Source organism: Zingiber officinale, chromosome 6B (genome assembly GCF_018446385.1).
Source record: "Zingiber officinale cultivar Zhangliang chromosome 6B, Zo_v1.1, whole genome shotgun sequence".
NCBI lineage: Eukaryota > Viridiplantae > Streptophyta > Magnoliopsida > Zingiberales > Zingiberaceae > Zingiber > Zingiber officinale.
In genome coordinates this window covers 45,530,992-45,540,377 of record NC_055996.1, presented here as the reverse complement: position 1 = coordinate 45,540,377, position 9,386 = coordinate 45,530,992, and the positions used below count along the sequence as shown (strand labels likewise).

Sequence of the window (9,386 nt, the reverse complement as noted above, 5' to 3'; positions counted from 1 at the left end):
TACAAGTCTTGTACCAATCATAAGCAGCCCAAGGTCAGAATCTCCATAAAATAGAGTAAATCGATCCGCTATTGATCGAACCCACAAAAGTAAATCAGTCTTCTACTAACTAAATCAATAAGAGTAAATCAATTCTCTACTGACTAAGTCAACATGGGTAAATAAGTCCTCTACTGACCGAACCGACTAGGGTAAATCAGTACTCTATTGACTGAGTCAACATGAGTATGCAGATACTATCCACTACCCAGCTAATAATAACAAAGACTGGTATGTGACTCTAACTCTCAACCAACTACTAGTAACAGAAACTAGTAATACGGTGGTATGGTATAAGGAATCCCTTGAGACTGTAATCCCTGATCTCCAATAGGGTCGACTATGATTAGTGGTTGACCTAACACATGTAATACATAATACAAATAACTAGACCAGTACTAACAAAAGAGTACCAACACATGTCATAACTATCATAGACAACTATACATGTACCAACAGAAGTGTATGATAACAATATACAAGCATACCTCCTATAGTTTGGAGATGTCCTGTCGTAGCCTGGTCCTAAAATATTGAAAAGTCACATCATGAAAACCAAAACACAGGAAATAAGTCTCATAAACCTGTGGCTCTGATACCAATAAATTATCACGCCCCAAAGGAGTTCATGTCCGGCAAATAGATAGTATCTCCCTTATAACTATGATAATATGAAGCATATATACATTGCTACAAGGCTACTGACAAGCAATAATCAATAGTCCATATGGCTAGAACAAACACAACCATACAGTTATATGCATAGCCCACTCGGCTAGAATAAAATGATCATAACCATGCAGTTGTATAATAAACTGCCCACACGACTATAGTAAAAACTTAGTGGAAACAAAAGGAAAGCCCAAACAAACCAAAATGATACAATGCATGCAGGTACAGCTTAAACACAACAAAATACTAAAAATGATAAAATAATCACATGGCTAAACACCAATCCAATGCCAATACCGTAAGAAGAATGTATAAGAACACAATAGCGAAGTACGACCGTCTTCTGATATGACATGGGATCGACAGACAGGATACTCCAAGCGACTCAATAATCACTACCTACAACCTGAGAAAGCAGACAACACAGAAATGTGGTGGTGAGTTCGGGTCACTCAGCGGGTAATAGATAAGACAGTGCATGATCTAAATATAATAAGAAGATCAAAGTATACAGTCTCATCAGGGAAATAAGAACATGACCATAACTGACATAATGAATGTACATACCCAATCTAGATCCAACACATAATATCATGATCATAATGTCATAGTAAAAGAATCTATCCAATCTAGTACTAACATATAAGGTCAAGATCGATAATGACATAATAAATACACATACCCAATCTGGAATCGTCACATATGGTATAAAGATCAGTAAACTCATTGGTGATCAGCAACAGATCTGCTCGTAACACCTGAGCAATGTAACCGACAACATATACATATATAATAAATGACATGTATGCAGCATGACAACCATATACAACAATCAGAGCTCAAACAAATGCAACATATCACAATCACATGTAGCTAGTATCTACTAGACATGCATGCAAATATATCTCCACAAGATGCACTGCGCATCATATGCAAATGCACATGCATGCCAAATAGTGTCACTCCCGCCCGTCCCTCCACCTGCCACAACCTCTATGTGGCAGAGGGGCCGGGATAATGATAACTGTACAACCCTCCAGCAAACACTACTCTCTAGTGGCCGAGGGACAATGCGCTAAGTAGTTATCTAACTACATAGAGATGGGGTCCCCAACTGCTCACAACGCTGGATATTTTGGATCGAGATCGCGCTAGAGGGGGGGTGAATAGCGCTCATGGCTTTCATGCATTTCGGATTCGAAAAACTCGACGAGTACACAACGAAATGAAATAACAAACACACACAAAGACACCAAGGGTTTACTTGGTTCGGAGCCTAGGGTGACTCTTACTCCAAGGCCCGCGATCGTTGATCACTTTTCGGTGGGCAACAACTATAAAATCAATAAGAGTACAATAAGTGTTTACAATTAAATGTACTGAAATGAAAACTTATACTGACAACTAGAGATGGAGAAAACGAAGCTTCGGGTTGTCGGGTACTTGCAATAGCACTTCTGGGTCGTCTTATTAGCAGCACACGAGAGAAGGTCACTTTAGAATTGATTGATTCAAGCTGCTGCTCAAACACCCCTTTTATACACTGCTAGAGGCGCCTCAAACCTCATCTAAGGCGCCTCCAAGCCTCCCGAGTCAGCCACGTGGATCAGCGCAGAAACCTTCGTCGCTTATCCTGCTTGAGGCACCTCCATGGCCAGTCCAAGACGCCTCCAAGCCCCGCTCCAAGGCGCCTCCAGCTCCATCCGAGGGGCCTCTAGCTCCTCTTCGTAGCGAACTTCTATTTTGCACCCGAGGCGCCTCCAAGCTCCATGGAGACGCCTCGAATACTGTTCATCCGAGGCTTAGCTTGTTCCTTTTGTACCTGCAAGACACGTTAGTCCCAAAACAACAACATACCTTGCAAGACAAAGTTAGAACAGATATAAACATGATAAATCAAGTGATCGACAGTCATCGGACTGTCCGGGTCTGACTTCAAATTTTCGTCCAAAAACCCTAAGTCGACCTGACGCCTACGGACTGTCCGGGTCTGACTTCGAATTTTCGTCCAAAAACCCTAAGTCGACCTGACGTCTACTGTTCCCTCTGCGAGGAGCGCGTCTTCACCTACTCCCCTCATGAGAGATTACCTGATGTCAGTTCGGTCCTCCAGACTGATTGGACTTTCTGCCTAGGGTTAGCACCCCTAGGACCTAGGGTTACCGCCCCTAGGGTTTTTCACCACCTAGGGTTACCACCCCCTAGAACCTAAGGTTACCCCCCTTAGGATTTTCCTCCACCTAGGGTTACCACCCCCTAGGACCTAAGGTTGTCGCCCCTTAGGGTTTTCCTCCACCTAGGGTTATCACCCCCTAGGACCTAGGGTTACCACCCCCTAGGGTTTTCCTTCACCTAGGATCACCACTCCCTAAGACCTAAGGTTATCACCCCTTAGGATTTTCCACCTGCCTAACCACAGTTAAGACTTTCATGAAACCTCATTTAAGCACGTTAGATAACAAGGAATCTTAACTTTGAATCCCTTTGTCATTGTCAAAACCTAGGTTCGATCGTCGGATGCTTCCCGCACCAACAGATATCACAACGCCTAGTGACCGAGTGGCATGATAGGACAAGCGACGACTACTCCAGCTACCACTACCCATGAGTGGCGAGTGTGCGGCACTAAAAATGATTGACAACCCGCTTAACCACAAGAGAGATATTAGATTGTTAGCATGCAGTGCAATGATGGATATGATGTAATAATCATGATACAACCACAATTATCATCAATGCAGTAACCCAATCAACATGAGTATCTCTAATACATGATCCATCAATCACCTATATTTATAGGTAAGGGTAAATTCAACAAGTGTCCTCTAAATAACAAGTACAATAAGTAATCACACCAGACACGTACACACCCTACCACATAGGTATAATCAATAAGAAACCTCCAATAGTCATACCAGATACATACAATCACTAACATATGTATTATAGACATGATCCTCTAATAGTACACGTCAGACACATGTACACACAACATAGATACAATCAACATAAAATCTACAATAGATAACACCGGACATGTGTACACATACAATATATAAATGCATAGTCAACCTGATAACTCTTATGGCACATACTATAACACCATTAACATAATCAGTATGTTAACTCAGTCAACAAGACATATCCTACCATACATACTTTATATGTGAATACATAACAGAGTATAGATATTCAAAGCTTAAGATTGTAAACGAAATAAATAGATCATCTCAAAGGTCAAGCATAAGTATCAAGCATGATAACAATACTGATAGATTTAAGGTAAAGCAACCTAATCCAATAAATAAAACAACCGTGAACTAAGTTCAAAGAACTAAAGAGGCCAAGGAAGAAATACTCACCTTTAATATATAGATCGTGGCAATACAACTCCCACGTTGAGATGGTCGTCTCAAATCATCATCTTGCAAATCATATGATATATAGTTTAATTAATCACATACAACAATTAGCTAAACCCATAACTCAATCCTAACTCATTTAGGTAACCATGTTTAATTTCACCTAATGATCCAAATCTAATTAGTTGATAAATCCATCATTAATCCACCGATCAATTCGTTAATTCTCACCAATCAATCACTAATCAAATCCCATCATAAATCCTTCAATCTTTCCAACCATTATTTATAATCCATTAATCAATCTAAAATAACTTAATCAATTTCCACAATCCATTAAACCATCTACTAAACATCATGGATCAACCCTACATAATTCATCCACCTCAATTAATCCATCATTTAATCCATGACATAGAAAAACTAAACACTCATTAACCAAACTACACAGATTACAACCTAAAATAAAATTTGATACACGTCCATATTAACGCAATACCATCATCAACAATCAACCAATTCCAAACACATCTCCTTATCATCAGCTAGTTAATCAAGCTAACATAGAAATTAATTCAGATATGTATCACTCTGATGCTGAATAAATCTTACCTTAATCCAATTTACAGATCTACAGTTGCTTGGTGAAGACATCTAGATGCATCCACGAGGAAGATAGTACTCCCTCCACTTCAGATCTGATGAAGAGGACAAGATAAAGCCCAGCAAGGTGATCCGGGCCCTCCTCTCATCTCTAACCGATCGAGAGCTCTAAAGCACTGGAAGACAACGATGCTGCCAAGCTGAGCACCAAGTAGGACACCGAATGTGAGATACGATGAGTGAGGTGTTAGGGCTCTACATGGGGCTACGACGAGGTGACCACATAGCTCCTCTTCCCATCGATGATAACGTCGGAGCAAATAGAAAGGGCGGCAGCGACTCCTCACTTTTGGCCGAAGATGACCTGTGTACGGGAGAGTGGCTCGAAGATGATGTGGCAGATTGGGAGGGGAGGAGTGCGCCGACGACGGTGAATCGAGGAAAAGCAGGATCACGGACGAGATGAGGAGAGGAGGAAGTGTCGGCAAGATGAGGAGGAAAGGAAAGAATCAGGCTTAAAGGGGAAATCGGCGAAGATCAGAGACAACCAGTGATGGCCGGTGATGGTCGATCTATTACGCAATGGGGGTGTCGATGGGGAGATCTCGATCGGGCAGGGAAAGAGTGGGAGAGGATCGGGTGTCTTGGTCGGTGAAAATGAGTAGAAGAGAAAAGGAAATCTTATAATAACACTTAGGTTTAATATCATTAAACCCTAACTTAATTACTCAATGAACTCCTAAATAAATGGATATTCTAAATAGACTTCCTCCTAGTTCAACCAATTCATCCTCTCAAAATAAATCATACGGACTCCATTTAAATCTTGAAAAATTTCTAAAAATTCCTAGAAAATCTAATAAGGTTATTTCTCCAATAACACTTATTATTTAATTTTATCGTATCTTACATGATATCCATCATAGATAAGAACAAACTTTACTTTGGCCAATAAATCATTCTTAGCTATAGCGGTAGGTAACAAGTTTACCGATTGCATATCGCTTATATGCAACTATTACATTATGCTAGCAACTAAATGATTTTCTCATAAACATCGGATTTTTAACATATTAAGAAGTATACATCAAATGTATATCACCCAACTTCACCTCTATCCACATTGATCATGACTTTGGCATAACAAATCAATGCTTCAAGTTTAAAACTAATCCGTTAATCACGAGATTGCATCTCCATAGTTTAAACATATTTAATTTCAAGTTAAGCTTGACTTTAGCGAACAACTTAAACAAGAACTTAAACTCTTGTTCTTACCATATTAACGGAAAGTGTAGATTTTAATATTGTGTAAAAGATTTGGTCTCATCTACATCATGCAGATATTCTATGTACATGACATTATACGCATGACATAAATGATGATATGACACACCAGACATATGACATAGATGATGACATGACACATCACACACATGACATAAAATGTCACATCACACATTCGACAAGATCTAATCTCATCGTACACGTGGCAAAATCTAATCATGTCATAATTAATGTATCTACGTAGCATACAACATAGTATGAATATGACATAAATTTAAATATGTTATAATTTTATTTTAGAAATAAAAATATGTTATAAATCTGATTTTAATAAAAAAAATTATCTAATCAAATTAGGAAACCAATTTCTAAATTTAATTAACATATCTCATCTAGAATATTTCTATTAATAAAAAATCTTTAATTATTTTGGAAATAAATTTCCAAATTAATTTCTTAACAATTTAGGAAATAAATAATTAATATGTCTTAATTTATTACAAAATAATTCAAATCCAAATTTTTTTGTGATTTTCTAAAATTTTGTATTTCCTAACCATTTAGGAAACTTTCTAAAAATGAAATATTTTAATAAATCCAAAAATACTAAAAAAGATAATTTATATAATTTAATTCATAATATTTCAAATCTAGATTTTTAAAGAATTTTAGAATCTTTCTAAATTTGGTATTACCTAACAAATTAGGAAATTTCCTAAAAATAAAATATTTCTTAAAATTCAGAAAATTTCAAAAATGATAATTTCTAAATTAATAGAATATTTCTAAATTTAATTTTCAAAAATTATTTTAGAAACTTTCTAAAAGTGGGATTTCTTAATAATTTAAGAAACTTCCAAAAATAAAAAATTCTTAATAATTTTAGAAAAATCTTAAAAATTAATTACAACACTAATTATAAATCATAAAATAATTTTATGATCATGTCAAAGCATGATCAGACTATTATACCATTGTTGGGATATGCCCGATGTGATGTATGCTAAAGACACATTTCATAAACATGCGCAACGGAAGACTTAACGATAAATAAACTAATTTATTACATCACACACACTACACACATGCAAGATATAATCGTGCAGACAAGATCATAAAATTGAATAACAATTATTCTAGGTATACCTTACGGATGACCTGTAACGAGAAGGGCATCAATCTTTTGCGACGTTATCAAACCTCACCTATATTTGTATCCATGCCGAGCTATTTAAGACAACTCCAAGAGAACAAGCTTTACCTTCGGAAGGTATTAGCCACAAATGAAGGAGAAGGATCGAGAAGAGGAAGAAGAAGCAAAAGGAAGACTTCTTCCTTTGGATGACTCACGACAATAAGAAGAGGGTCGGGACAAGAGAGAGAGGGAGAGAGAGAGGTATTGGGTTTAAGTTTCCAAAACCTAATCAAACCAATAATGAATTTATAGGATCATTGCGCTAGAGGAGGAGGGTGAATAGCGCTCATGGATTATTCTTGTTTTTTAGAAAATAATTGAAAGTACATAGCAGAAATGAAAGAAAGAAAATAAGAACAATGCTAACACTTTTGGTTTACTTAGTTTGGAGCCTTTTGACGACTCCTACTCCAAGAACCACGATCGTTAATTATTTTTTGTGGGCAATCACTATAGTTTCAAAGATCGTTACAAAATTGAGTATAGAAAATGATAAGTACAAGTACTTTAAATGCTACAAAAGAATTATACCAATAATTTTTAAGGATCTGGAGGGTCATGCTTTCGGTCATCGGAGTTGCATCACTCATAGAAATTGTATCGTGGAGTCGCAGGGTCGTCCTTGGAGCAGCGCGAAGAAGAAAGATTGAGAAGAATAAAGTTGTCGCAAGAATTTGGTCGAGCACACCTTTTATGGGTTGTTGAAGGCACCTTCAACCCCATAGAAGGCACCTCTAGCTGTGAATCTTATCCCTGCAGTGTCGGAGACAATAACTTTCACAATTTATGAAATTTATCCCTTCAAAGGTTCCTTCAAGCTCATAGAAGGTGCCTTCCATCGAATCTCTAATGCGCCTTTAGGTGCATGGAAGGCCCCTCTATGCCTCTCCACGCAGGCCCTCAACTAAGCCACCCGAGGCAACTCTAATAGCCCTGGAGGCACCTCAAACACTGTTCATTCGAGTTTGTTATGTGGTTTTCACTCCTTGCAAGTCATGTTAGTCCAAAATATAAAATATACCCTACAAGACAAACTTAGAACAAAAAATATGTTTAATAAAACTATTTAACTATCTTTTGACCATCCAATTTTTACTTTTGGATTTTTTGGAAACCTTAGGTTAAACTGACGCCTACTGATCTCTCTTCGGGGAACTTGTTCTCACCTACACTACTAAAGAGAAATTACCTTTTACCAGATCGGTCCTTTAGACTATCTGTGTTGGTGCAATTTGCACTAACGGTCTAACTTAGATTTTGATGAATGACAAATAAGTTAAGTTAGGTATAATTATGATTTAACCACTTTACCAAGTGTACAGGAGTTAATCAGATAGGTTGACGGGTCGACCGAATATTTAGTGAGAAGTCCAAATAAGTTGACGGGTCCACCGGATATCTGGCGGGAAGTCTAGCTAGGTCAACGGTTTGATCGGATAGCTGATGTGAAATCTAGCTAGGTCAACGAGCTGATTGGATAGCTGGTGAAAAGTCAGATAGGTCGACAGGCTGATCGGATATCTTGTAGGAAGTACAGTTGGGGCTGCGGATCAGATAACTGGCAAACTGGTAAGTAAAGGCAAGTCACTGAAGGAGAGTGACTAAGTGAGAACGCATCCCGGTTAAGGGGACAGTAGGCATCGGTCTAGGTTAGGACTATTTTGGATCCTTAATCTGAGACCTTGACTATCTCCTACTCTTACAAGGACAGGAACTAATTATTACCACTTATTATAATTGTGTTAACTTTATTTTGTAGGATAGATGTTTTAGTTATTAGATTGACATATTTTGTAGGGCAAAAAGGAGCAAAAGCCTTCGAATGAACAATGTCTGAAGGCACCTTCAAGCAGTGAAGGTGCCTTCCATGGCTATAGAAGGCGTCTTCTAAAGGGATAAAATTTGGCCACTTCGACAATAGGTTGCAGCAAACTTTGGGATAAAGTTTATCCCATTGGAGGCGCCTTCCAAGGCTATGGAAGGCACCCTCAATGCCCTATATAAGGCAGTCTCAAGGAAGCTTCAAAGGACAACACATATACGAGCTACTACGCATCCATTTGAGGTTCCAACTGCTCCGAGCTCCTACTACGACTCTGCTACGAAGTTGCTGCGCCTGATGACTGCTTTAAGGACTTCTGATCGCGGTCGACAGACAGACATTGACACACGAACAAGCTACTTCATTCCCTAAGTGTCGGTAGCATTTTTTGTACTTAAATTCTGCA

General features: G+C 38.2%; 1 long non-coding RNA gene across 1 annotated transcript; it reads right to left on the bottom strand.

Moving 5' to 3' along the window:
- Window positions 1-940: 940 nt before the first annotated feature.
- On the bottom strand, window positions 941-5,387 carry LOC121992390. Its single transcript, XR_006114877.1, has 2 exons — window positions 4,686-5,387; window positions 941-1,117 (listed from the first exon to the last, which is right to left on the bottom strand). It is a non-coding gene; the product is annotated as an uncharacterized LOC121992390 (long non-coding RNA).
- Window positions 5,388-9,386: the final 3,999 nt, after the last annotated feature.